This window comes from Haliaeetus leucocephalus, unplaced genomic scaffold, assembly GCF_000737465.1.
Source record: "Haliaeetus leucocephalus isolate CR32 unplaced genomic scaffold, Haliaeetus_leucocephalus-4.0 Scaffold120, whole genome shotgun sequence".
Taxonomy (NCBI): Eukaryota; Metazoa; Chordata; class Aves; order Accipitriformes; family Accipitridae; genus Haliaeetus; species Haliaeetus leucocephalus.
Genome location: NW_010972556.1, coordinates 1,770,926 through 1,780,387, shown reverse-complemented (window position 1 = coordinate 1,780,387; position 9,462 = coordinate 1,770,926).

The window sequence follows — 9,462 nt, the reverse complement described above, 5'->3', positions numbered from 1 at the left end:
AAAGAAAATAAAGGAATGAAAACTGCAGAAAAAGTCTCAAGTATTACTAACAATGTAGACGGTGTTGCCATCTGCACCCGTGCTGCTTTCTTCCCCTTCTCCTGGTGCTACACCCACTGTTTCCTCGCATGTCCGCTGGGCCCTACTACCTCCTCCGCCCAGAAGCCTTGCAGACTCGGTATAGAGCCTGCAGCCTGGTACTAGCAATGGCAGTGCCATGTTCCTGGGCTATGGGAGTCAAGGGATGGGGTGCACCCACTGTGGGTCCTGTTACTCCATGGGGCAGAGGAACGGGGGCAGGAGATGGGATGAGGCTTAGGCCCACGGAGGAGCAGAGGCACAAGCCTCAGGGTCTGGACTTTACTCTTTGCCTGTCCAGTAACCCTCAGGACTGAGAACTCCACCAGTGCATAATCACTGCAGCCCAGGCTGCCTCCAATCTTGACGCGTCTGATCAGCTCGCTCACGTTGGTGATCAACAGGTCCAGTAACACATCCCTTCTGGTAGGGCTGTCTATTACCTGGCTTAAGAAGTTATCCTCAATGCGCTCCAGGAGTCTCCTGGATTGCCTAGAGCCCGCTGTGCTAATTTTCCAGCAGATGTCAGGGTGGCTGAAGACCCCCAGCAGGACGAGAGGCTGCGCGTGTGATGCCTTCTGTATCTGCAGTAAGAAGGCTTTGGCAATGGGCTCCCCTCGATCGGGTGGCCTGTAGTAGACACCAGCCACAAGGTTGCCTCGGTCTCTAATTCCTACCCATAAGCTTTCAACCTGCTTGTGGCTATTCTTCAGAGACAGCTCTTCATAATCTATCCATTTCTTGACACAGAGGGCAACAAGGGCTTTTACAGATCCTTTGAAATGACTCTGTAGCCAGGTACTAGTGGCACGCTTTAAGGATTAATGCAAGGACCAAGGCTATTGAGCATCTTTACCCACTGGGGTGATGGGACAGCATGCCCTCTCAGCAAGTTTGAGGGTCTAGACACACCTGTGTGGAGATTTCCAGCGAGCATTTACTGTTAGCTGTAAACGCTCCCAAAGCAGGGAAGGAAAAAAAAAAAAAAGGAAGTTTGTGCGAGGGGAGAAGGGCTGTTTGAACTACACGCGCTGAGGCAACCAACCTCACACTTGTCCGGACAAAGAACCCAAATTCAGTGCCCCAGAAAATTTTTCAGTACTCCTAAAGTCAAAGTATGAGGCTTCTTAGAATGTGTTTGTGAGCAGGACAGTAGCCTTAGTGCCATCCAGTTGCCACTGGGTGCCAGAAAAGAGGAAAACTGCACAAAGTCCAAAGGGCCACTGAAGTATGAGTTCAGATTTCTGGCCAGTCTTACTCAACTCTTCACCTTCGGTGCTCAGGGGTATTTCCATCGGGTCAGCCACTGAAATGGAGCCACCATGGAGCTTTACCAGCCATTATGGCTGTTCCCAGAATAAAACTGTGAGGAAGACAGGAGAAATAGTTTATCCAGTTGCAAATTAAGAACTCACTAAAATACAATTACTCAAAGTAATCAGACTTCAGGAATTGTGTTTGCCTGAGAATGTTAAGGGTAGCAAAGTGTTCACCTTGAGACTGCTTGTTCACAGGGGAGCCACAGCATGGCAAGCCCTCTCTGCCCTACAGCGCAAGGGGGCAACGCTGGCGACTTCCCCTCCTCCTGTACCTTGGCATGGGCTGCTCAGAGAGGTTATCCAAAACCACACCGTAACACCTGTACCAACAGGAGCCCGCCGGCAGTCTTCATTCAGTATTCCCCACCAGGACGTCCACCTCAGCACTTCAAACAACCAAGACACAAGCAGAAGAGAGCTGGTAGCATCTTGCAACACGCACCTCTGAAAAGCCAGTATTAAAGCTGCAGGTACACTGTGTGGTAGCATATGAAGGTATTAGACATCTGCATACGGCTTGCTGACTTTTCTGGTCTAGAAGGCTGCATTAATAATGCTTCTGTTTTTTTAAAGAGTACGCTTTAGCTGTGGTTTCAGTTATGACATTTGAAGTTATCTAACATGGCCTTCTGGGTCAAAAGTGAGTGAACTGTGGCCAAAATTGTGTTTCATCTTGCTGTGCTATGGTTTCTTCAGCAGGTAGGGTCAAAACTGCTGTTAAAACCTCTTCAGTTACGTGCACGTAATGCACCACTCCAGATCAAGCCCTGTATGGCCTCTCGTCCTAGGGCCAGCTGTCTTAGGAAGCGGTCATTTACTGCACCCCAAGATGTTCTCTCTGCCTTCCACTCCTGAGAAGCCAGTGCCCCAGCAGTACGAATCCCACTGATCCGCCACACCCCGCCTCTCCGAGACGTCCGTTGTATCAGGGTTGTCCTGGAAAGCGACCACTTCAGCCCCCCAACTTATTTCCCAGGCTTCGCGCGTGGATCTGCCAGCACCTGTTGCCGCAGGCTGACGGCGTTAACGTCTCCAACACTGCGGTGGGGCAAGCTCAGCTCAGCCACGCACCCCGCCTGAGGAGGACCGCAGCGCAGCAGCCGACGGCAGGCGGCTCAGGGGGCGGGTGGCAACAGGCGGCCGCGGTGGGCCGGAGGGCGCGCGGTTCCGTGTTCTGATAGGCTGAGCGGGGCAGCTCACCATGTATGGCCAAAGGTCAAAGGACGGTCGTACTTGCAGGGCGGGAGGAGTTACTCCCCAGGCGACCCCCAAGCCCACCGGCCCATTTCACGGAGGTTCGGGAAGCACAAGGCGCACCTGACACCTAGTTAGCCCAAGGAGTTCGTATGCCTCCCCTAAAGGAGGGGTGAGGAGATGCTAAAAGGACACACACTGAAGCCCCACGCGCACGCCCACTGGAACTGGACCCCTCGGCTGACTGGACCAACGCCGCACCCAGGACCGGTGACGTCTTTCTCTTCTCTCTTTTTTTTCTGTAATCCCTACACCTCATCCCTTTAGACATAAACCGTTGACCAAGTCTGAGACTAGGAGCGGATCCAGCTGCCCCTGGGCTCTTCTTTGCAAGGGAGTCTAGAAAGCAAGGGGGTCTGCTCTGAACCTCCTGGCTCGACGGGAGGGCTCTCCTTACTGTATTCCCTGAACTGATTCCCAAATAAGCAAGGCCTGTAGTATGTGTTTGGTGATGCATGGTTAGCACATGTTACCCAGGTTACTGACCTAGTTTCATGCCAATTCTTGTTGTGAGCATACCAGTTTTTGTTGCGAGCATACCAGTTTTTGTTGTGAGCATGCCAATTCTTGTTGCGAGCGAATAAAAGTTGAGTTTTGTCAGTTAAAGGATCCCTGGTGTGGTTTCACCTTAATCCTGATCTGGCAATCAGCAAACTTGAGTCGTCCTCATGAGAAGCTGGGACGTGACACCTCTAAGTTTTGCCCTTACTCCATCACTTAATTTTGCATGTGCCAGTCAACCGACATTAGCAGTCTAATTTGCTTTCCTTATTTATTGCAACTGTTCTTTTTATTTCTCTTTGGGTATTTCCTGAGGTGTATTGAACCCTAGCTGCATCCACTTTTTAGATCGCATCAGTCTGAACTGGGTGCTTTTCTGCCCCTCTGCTTCACATATCTGAGTCCTTCCTGTCTACATCTCATTCAGGCACTAAGACTTTGGATTTCTGTGTGTCCCTGGCTTCACCTGTGGAATTGACAGTGTTTCAAGGAATGGAAGTTTTGATCCTCAGTGGCAGCCAAAACTTACCTGCCTCAGTGATATGAAGATGGACCAAAATAACAAGCTCTGACCCTGTAGCCTCTCATCTAGGTGTTGCGTGATGCCTGCTGCTTTTGCACCCAGCAGCAGTCTGTAATTTCATTTCACAGGCCCAGTTACTCAGGTCTAATAACAGAACCTCCTGCTAGCACCAGCTACTTCTTGCTGTCTTTTACGCTCTCTGCTGCCTCCAAGGTGCACTGTTATCCCAGCTGTAGGATAGGTCTCATCTAGGAAATCCAAACAGTCCAAGGAGGGCATAATTTGCAGAGGACTGCCACAAGAGAAGGCTGTTTCACTTACAAGGCACCGAGGGATTTGGCCTTGCCTTTTTGAAAGGGCTCCAATCAAAAGAATTCTCTTTCCCTGGAAATAAAGTGAGCTAGGAGCATGCTACAAGTTCTCAGCCTTTTAAAAAGAAACGCTGAGGAGCAATAGAGCCATGCCATCTGGCACACACAGGTTGTTAACAGGTTGATCAAGAAAAGAGAAGGATCTCTCAGGAATTAAGTCTGAATGCATTGCGCTAAACACACTCTCTCTGCTATGTATCCTGAAGGAGAAGATGCTGCCATACAAGACAGCTGGGCAGAAGGTTAGTCTAGGTTCAGTCTCTGTTCAGCCACTGTTTCCCTCCATGCGCTTGGCCTTATGATAACCACAAGACTCCAAAGGAAGGTGATGCTGGCTTCGCTTAATGAATATAAAGCCCCTGAATAATTGTGCGGGTTTAGTTCTTAAATGCTGCATTTTAACTCCTGCCTGCACAACGGGAACCTGTGTGCCTTCTGCAAGTCCTTTATTTTATCCCAGTTAGACTGCAGGCTCTTAAGGCTGGGTTTCTTTTTCTTTCTCTATGTATACACATTTAGAAAAGTGCAAAGCAAAAATCTCTTCTTGAGTCTTTGCTTAGAGTGCCCGGCAGAGCACAGTAAGCATTATTTATGGGTCTAGAAAGTATGAAGATGTCCACGAAATACCCAGCTACTCAGCGTCAGGAGTTTGCTCTCATGCTGTGTTACCTCAAAAATCCAGGTGCGTAAGTCATTTAGCAACAATTTTTGTTCTTGCAAGTCTGTCGATACGGGTAGAAAAATCGGTAAATCGCTCTTTGTGTCCGCTTGCTGTACTGTATTAGTAATGTTAGAGACGAAAGATTTGGGGTTTCTTTCATACCTAAAAAGAAGTTTCCTGAAAAATTGAGGAAAATCCTGACAGCCTTTTACCAGCCAAATCAGGAGATAAAAAAGATACCAAAAATAAAGCTTACAAATCAATTTCCCAATGTTTCCCTCCCTCCCGCTCCCCGTGGTTTTTGCAGAGCTGGAATTAATCAGCAGCCGCCTGCTCTGCCCTAGGGCATACCTGGAGCGCGGCTCTGTCCTCAGGCAGGTTTTTCACTGCCATCTGCTGTCCCTTAGATGGGTTTTAGCCTCTGTGACTGTGGCTCAAGCCTTGTGCTAGACCCTGTGAAAGTTTTGAACCATCAGTCACCACCTCGACTGAGTTGCCTGATGCTCCACGTCTCCGCAGGCACCAGGCAAAGTGCTGAGAAGTGATCTGCTGCATCTCCCCCGGCCTCTTTGAGCCTTCACTCGCACTTTCAAGTGATTTAATCCGTGATACCAGCCACGCAGGCTTGTGTGAGCTGAAAGCATAAAGAAAAACAAGTTTGAGGGTTATTAGGTTTCACAAGTGGGCTGAGAGGGTTGCAATGCTGTCCTGGCATCTGGAAGTTAAGGTAGAGTTGAGACAGCCTTGCTCCATAGCCTGACTCGGGTATTGCCTTGGAGTCCCTTCCACAAGCTCACTGAGGCACTTGAGACAGAAGGATTTGCCTTCCTCTGGTTCACTGCCTTGTCTGTAAAATGGGAAAAATAACCTTTCTTGCTTCAAAACCACATAAGAGGAGCTAATGTTTGCCATGTGGAAATTAAATACCTGTTCAAATGCATCTGTTTCCTTTTCCCATCTGATACCACCATCTGGGTGTCCAAGTCTGGATGTTTAATATCATTGCATCAACCTGCACACTTGCTACATCACGTGAAAATGATCCTTCACATTGTAAACTGCCTGGAAGATCTTTTTGGTGCATCTTGAGATCTAGGGCTTGTCTCTGCATTGCACTTACTGTTGGAGGAGTTTGAGACAAGGAACAGCACCTGCTACAGAGTTTCCTTGGTTTCACTCTAAAACAATTGTAAGACCAGCCCCAAAATTCCCCTCAAAGCAAGAATGGAGGAGCAAATCTGTGTGCAGAGCTGCATCAGGTCTGGTATTTCCAGCATAGTGCCAGTTGCCTTAGTGCTTGAGTTTTGGAGGCCTCGTGGCTCCAGATCTTTCAAAATTCCCTTGTTTCCCCTTCATCTTCTATCACTGGTCTTTCAGTGATAGTTTCAGGCCTACTAAGGTTTTTCCTGTTGGTTGGTGCCTGGGGGACGTTAACTGAGGCTTGGGAGCTTGTATTTTATGACGGGCCATTCATTTGCTGTTGAGTGCTGAAGGCATCCTCTGTAGTGGCTGGAGGATATTCTTTGAGCCCTTCTGAAACAAATGCTGATTTCATGGTTGGTGCATTTGCGGGAGATGACATTTAGTGATCCAGGTAGTCCCTGTTGTTCTCTTACAATGTTTGTAGTTCAATGGAAGTGGATGGCTCTGTGTGCCATGAAAAGCATAGATCCCCTTGAAGATCAGGGCCTGAGGAGGAGGCACATACAGGTGGCCCAAGCACCAGGCTAGCCCCAATCTCCTGGGGTTTTTGTTATGACTGCAGAACTACTTTTAGTCTAAGCTTATTGGGAATTTGGGCTATATCGGCGCGCACCATAGCTATCACAAGGATGGAGGGTTTTATCATTATCATTATTGCTATTTTAATACAGCAAAAGCTTTTCTGGGCTTTCTCTATATAAGCATCCTGAGTGAGTGAGAGTGTCAAGTGACAGTTTGTATTCGCCAAGCGAGAATCTCCTTACTACAATTCAGTGTTTGATTTGTCAGTAAATGAAAATTACAGAAAGAAATAATAGTTACTGCTATGGTTTCAAGCTGTTGAAATTCTCACATTATAGACAGAGTCCTGATTTCAGCATTTCTGAATACCTTCAAAGGCAGAATCTGGCTCCTGCCACACATGAGCATCGGTTTTCGTTATGCAGTAGTAAACGAGGTGTGTTGCCAATGCATTTATTAACACTTCCTGCTCTGAATCAGTCCTCCTCACCTATATGAAACATTGCCTGTATGACTTCAATATTTCTATTTAATTTTTTAAATTAATTTGATTATTTTTATAATGCACTAGTCTTGAGATTTCCATCAAGAAAGTTCAGTCCTACAGAGATGAACCGAAGGTAGGTGGCACTGTCTCTGTCAGGGCATTCATGAATTGTATTGATTTACACTTGCAGACACGTGCTATTCATCCTAATTCTTTAGCTCTGTGCATTTAATATTCTTCTTCCTTCACAATCTTGTCCAAACCAGTGCATCAGTAAGATCAATGCTTACAGCCAAGTGCTCAGAAGCAATCCTACTTTATAGCAGTCCTGTATGCTCATAAGGTCATGAGAAAATGTTATGGAAAAGAAATAGCTATCCCAGGCCCACTTCCAGGAGCCCAGCAAGTGTTTTTCTTTTCTGTTGACTGCAGTGGATGTAGGACTTCTGGCTGCATACAGACTCAACTTTGATCTATTGGGGCTTTACAGTATAACTAAGGGGAGTTTTCTTTTTTTTTTGATTATTCTTGTGTGCAAGTATAGTATTTTGTAGGAATATGTTTTAACAAAGGAAATTCTGGCAAAATAAAACTTCATTTCAATATACTACTTCAGATGTCTTGTCATGTGTTCTGTCACAGTGTATAGTAAATAATAACAGTTTATAACAGAAACTAAATTGCAATATTTTGACACATACATTCTTTTACTAAAAACATTATTTTCCAGTTCTTCTCAAATATCATGACTGTATTTTGAAATGCAAGCAGATTTCTTTTTAAGGTGGAATTTACAAGAGAGTGGAAGTTCCCCTTGCTGTACTATTCCACTTGAGGCTTGGCTCAGGGATGTGTAGAAGTGAGGAAATACAGCCTCATTTTCTGACTTGCGCGTGTTCAGATTTTTTTGGCTTTCGTTCTAGAGAAAAGCAAGAGTGGTGTGGTACTGTGAGGCCTTTCATGTCTTACATATCTTTGACTGTAAGTGAAAGGGACATGCAGAATCAGTGGGCAGCTGATGACCTTACATCAGTTTAAGACAGGCAATGACACTGAGAGCTGCAGAGTCGTTCTGGGTTTGTACCAGAAGGATTAAAGGCCAGGTTTATGTGAGGCAGAGTATTTCACAGGTCACAGCACCTCCTGGTTGTTTCCATACTCTATTCTTCACGTTCCCTTTTCTTAACAGCCTGCAGTTCTTTCAACCTCCACCCTTTGACAAACGTTCCTTCTAATTTCCCTTGGGGGAATTTTAATCGAGTTCCGAATCGCGGGTGTACCAACATGCATTAGAGAGAGTGGATTCTTGTGTGAATTACAGCTGCTGTTTCCAGATTGCGCTGTGGACCATGTTGGGGGCAGCAGCCACCGAAGGCCACTCACACCCCAGGAGATGGTGCTCCCTTTTGTCTATGGGGAGCAAGCTGGGCACTCCTCAAGCCTCCCAAACCCAGCACACAGGCTCCTCTCCCTGCTCTGTCCCCTCTGTCCTCCTTTCCTTCCTTCCTTCCTGCCTGCCTGCCTTCCCACCTTCCTGCTTTCCCTCCTTCGGTTCTTCCCTCCTTCGCTTTCTTCCTCCCTCACTTTTCTTCTTTTTCTTCCCCCCTATCTCTTCTGCCTCTCTTTCCCGTTCTTTCTATCCCTGTTGAGATACTGCCTTGACACTTAGTGGTACTGCGTTCTCCGGACACCAGAGCAAAAGGGAGTGCCTTGCCAAAAAAGCTCTTGTCTGATATCAATGCACTAATATTTCTCTCATGTTTGATTTTTTCAAGAAAGAAAATGCAGCTCCTCTCTTCTTGATATCCCGTATGATATCAGAAGCCCCTGATATCAACATACTGGGCGCGGCCAGAAGCAACGGTGGGAGATTTATACACCCTGTAACCCAAACTAGCACTCAGTCACCGAGGCGAGCAGCTCTGGTGCCAGCAGGATCCACAGCGGAGCACTCCAGCGCGGCGCACGAGGGGGTCTCCTCAGCCGGGGGAACCTCCGGGGAGCCGAGAGACCCGCCAGCAGCCCGCAGCTCGCGCGACAGCAGCTGAAGGGACCTGGCCGGGGCCAGGAGCAACGGCAGCCAAGCCCCCCGCCCCTACCAGACACCCCCCAGCAGGGCAGGCACACAGGGCGCAGCACGGCGGTTGGCGCGGCAGGGCGCGCGGGACGGGTGCTGCCGCTCTGCCGGCTCTCTCGGGGAGCGGTGGTATCTGCCCGGCAGAAGGCCGCGTCCTCGCCAAACTCCGCACCCGCCACGACTGACGCGGCTGCCCGGCCGGAGCTCCCCCGGGAACACGCGGCCACCCCGCTGCCAGGCCGCCGGCCGTGCCCTGCTCTTGCACCAGGAGCGGCCGGCTGCAGGGAGCGCGCCTGTGGGAGGGAGGTGCGCCCGGGCAGAGGAACTCCTCCGCTCGGTGGCAGAGCTCTGGGAGGAGAACCGGGGAGTCTGAGGAGACCGACTGGTGGAACTGCGCCCTACCGTCCCTGGGACAGGCCTGCCGGGCAGACGGCACAGCACGCGTGATGCGGAGGATTCCCTGTCC